At 34.9% G+C, this 4148-nt stretch overlaps 1 pseudogene; it reads left to right on the forward strand.

The window, feature by feature from the left end:
* Nucleotides 1–937: 937 nt before the first annotated feature.
* Nucleotides 938–1675, forward strand: LOC123940376 (annotated as a pseudogene).
* Nucleotides 1676–4148: the final 2473 nt, after the last annotated feature.

Genomic DNA, 4148 nt, shown 5'->3' on the forward strand with positions numbered 1-4148 from the left:
TGTTAAAATATGTTAAGCCAGTAGTATCCATGAATTCTTTAGTTTGAAGTTGTTTGCTGAGAAATGTAATGGAACTAAATCCATCCGATGGATGAAAGAGAGAAAAGAGAAAAATATGAATTATGAAATCTGCATAAGGCCCTGAATGGAGAGAGGTGAGAAAGAATTCCACAACCTCACTCTGCCCTCTCCCTTTCTTAGCCCAGCATAGTACACAGTGTCATCAGGGGCCCATAGCAAGCCCTGCTTACCCTCAGGTAGCTGTGTGACAAAACCATAAAACACCAGAGTAAAGATCTGCGTTGAAATCTTGGCTCAGCTATTAACAAGCTGTGACTTGGGCACACCAGTTAAACTTTCTAAGTCTCTGTCCCCTCGATTCTAATTTGGGATTAATGTGAATTCCCTCATAGAGTGGGTGTGAGGCTTAAGTAAGATGACATATGGGAAAGCACCTTGTTAAATGTGTTTTTTTTTAACTACTATATAAATATGTTATCATTATTATTAGTTGAGCAGATTGGAAAAATAACTGTAGCTTTTTGATTTCCAATTTTGAGATTTTATATATATATATATATATATTCCCTCAGAACAACTGATTTCTATAAAATAATAATACTTCAAGAATATTATAAAAAAATATTACAAGACAGCCCCAGAAAAAGGGCTATATAGACACCTGGATCTGGAATATACAGGACTCTAGATACTCTTCTGAGAGAATCATAATATACATTAGCACACTGAAGGCTCTGGAGAGTCCTGTAAGAATGAACCCAATATAAGGTTAATTTATATAGAATTTTCCAAACCATTTGGAACAAAGAAACTTCCTTTCCTCTAACATTTCTTAAAATCCAATGGAAACAGTGATCCAGAGAGTACATTTTGAGTTTTTTTACATGGCACCTTCGGGGTAGTAGGCTGCTTTAAGATGAAACTGAACATCTCTCTCCCAGCTACTGGCTGCCAGAAACTCATTGAAGTAGATGGTGAACATAAACTTTTTACCTCTTATGAAAAGCATATGATCACAGAAGTTGCTGCTGATACTCTCAGTGAAGAATGGAAAGTTCACATGGTGAAAGACAGTGGTGGTAATGACAAACAAGGCTTCCCTTCCCAATGAAGCAGGGTGTTCACCTGCTGCTGAGTATGGAGCACTCCAACAACAGACCAAGGAGGACTGAAAAAAGAAAGCTCAAATCTCTTCGGGGTCGTATTGTGGATACCAATCTCACTGTTTCCAACTTTGTCACTTTAAAATAATGGCAGAAGGATATTCCTGAACTCACTGATACTACTGTGCCTTGCCTCCTGGGGCCCAAAAGAGCCTGCAGAATCTGCAAACTTTTCAGTCTCTCTAAAGAAGATGATGCCCACCAATATGTCATGAGAAAGCCCTTAAAAAAAGAAGGTCAGAAACCTAGAAGCAAAGTGCCCAAGATTCCGCATCTTGTTACTCCACATGTCCCTCCAACACAAATGTTGGTACATTGCTCTGAAGAAACAGTGTACTAAGAAAAATAAGGAAGAGGCTGCAGAATATGCTAAACTTTTAGCCAAGAGAATGAAGGAGGCTGAAGAAACACACCAGCAACAGATTGCCAAGAGTTAGAGGTTGTCTTCTAAGAGAGTGTCTACCTCTATGTCTGAATCCAATCAACAATGAGATTTTCTAAGAGTAACAAATAAATAAAATCAGATGGCAAATCTCAAAAAAAATTTTTTTGAGAAATACAGTAAAGCAGACTATTCATGTTTAAAAATATATACTCTTAAAGCATCATGTTCTGCACATCCAGCTTTTTACTATGCTTGACTGGGAGGGAAGAGAGTGCTCTGGGCAGATGTTTCTGTTGAGAACAAGGTCTGGATTTGTGCCGCTGAATCTCTACCTTCAATATCACCCAGTCTCTCAATTCTCTTGATGATCACTATTCTCCTCTCTTTGTTTTATCTAGAATTTGATTTTTTGTTTGGCATTATTCTATGCTCTTCTATTTTGTCTCTTTTAGGAAATGCACCTTTAAATCACCATCAAAAAAGTCTGTCACCATTTCACTGGGTGCTAGTACTGTCTTGTCTGGAGAACACCACTGAGGTAGCAGGCCCTCCAGGCACTTCCTCCTGTCTCCTATCCCCACCTTCCAAATGCAGACTCACCCAACTGCCCTGACAGCAAGAATCTTGAAGAGAAGTTTCATTTTTCTTTAGAAGACATAAAACATCCTAATCAGTTAAGGGCATTTTAATAATTGATTATCATATTAGTAGTTTCTAACACTGACCAGCCTAAACTCTTACAGAACAGAGTGGAATGCTCCATTCCATTGATATCTATTATTAGAAGACTTTTATTATCAATTAAAGAATTTAATGTTTTCAAAAATAACTAAAAAATGAAATTGCACTACCCAAACCAAACTGATACATCCCCAAAGCCTCTGTTGGCAACGATGTTGTTAGTGCATTTCTAGTTCACTATACCTACATATAAATAAGCCTGAGTAAAATTCATAACACACACACACACACTATATTTCAAATTCAAATGACAAGCAAAAACTCATCTACACTATTCTTTAAAAAAAAAAAATGAACGGTATTCTGCAGTAGAGCATGTTAAATTTTTTTTATCCAGGATTTCTGTCTTCAAACTATGTTCATTAGGTTCCTTAAGAAAAAATAAGACGTGAACTTGTAGTGAAAAAAAAACAAGAGACAGTTTTATAACTTACCTTGTACCTACTAGAATAAGAGAAGTCTGATATTTAAAAAAATTAATTAATTAATTAAAAAAACAAACAAACCACTTCTGGCAGCAAGAAATGAAAAATAAGGAATGAGTGCATGCAAGATTTGACCATTTCAATGATATAACATTTTCTTTTCCTTTGGGTTTCAACCTTTCTATTGTTTCAGTTATATGTTTATATTTTTATCTTTTTTAAGTATAATTAACATATAATGTTATATTAGTTTCAGGTATACAACATTGATTCAACATTTCTATACGTTACTTGATGCTCACCATGATAACTATAGCTACCATCTATCACCATAAAACATTATTACAGTATTATTGATTATATTTCCAATGTTGTACTTTTCATCTCCATGATTTATTTTATAACTGGAAGCTGGAAACTTTTAATCCCTTCATCTATTTCACTCATTCCCACTCCCACCTTCCTTCTGGCAACCACCAGATTGTTCTCTGTATTTAAGAGTCTGTTTTTTAGTTTGTTTTGTTTTTTATATTCTACATATAACTTAAATCTTATGGTATTTGTCTTTCTCTGTTTGACTTATTTCACTTAGCATACTGCCCTCTAGGTCTAGCCATGCTGTCTCAAATGGCAAGATCTTATTTTTTTATGGTTAAATAATATTCCATTGTATACATACACCACTCTTCTTTATCCATTCATCTATCAAAGGACACTTGGGTTGCTTCTATATCTTGGCTGTTGGAAATAATATTGCAGTAAACATATAGGTGCATATGTATTTTGAATTAGTGTTTTTGTTTTCTTTCACTAAATACCCAGTAGTGGGATTACTGGATCATATGGTATTTCTATTTTTCCTTTTTTAAGGAAGCGTCACGCTGTTTTCCAAAGTGGCTGCACCAGATTACATTTCCATCAACAATATACAAAAGTTTCCTTTTCTCCACATCCTTGCCAACACTACTATTTCTTGTATTTTTACACTAGTCATTCTGATTTGTGTAAGGTGATACTTTATTGTGGTTTTGATTTGCATTTCCCAGATGATGGGTGATTTTTGTCTATTAGCCATCTATATGTCTTCTTTGGGAAAGTGTCTATTCAGGTCATCTGCCCATTTTTAATCAGATTGCTTGTTTTTTTGCATTGAGTTGTATAAGTTCTTTATACATTTTTTATATTATCCACTTATTGGATAAATGATTTGCTAATATCTTCTCCCATTTGATAGGTTGCTTAGTTTTGTTGATTTCTTCCTCCATTGTGAAAAAGCCTTTTATTTTGATGTAGTCCCAATAGTTTATTTTTGTTTTTCTCTCCCTGATTTCAAAACACATATCCAAAAATATATGCTAATGGCAATGTAAAAGAGATTACTGCCTATGTTCTGTTTTAGGGAAGAGGTTTCAG

Source organism: Meles meles, chromosome 4, assembly GCF_922984935.1.
Source record: "Meles meles chromosome 4, mMelMel3.1 paternal haplotype, whole genome shotgun sequence".
Lineage (NCBI taxonomy): Eukaryota > Metazoa > Chordata > Mammalia > Carnivora > Mustelidae > Meles > Meles meles.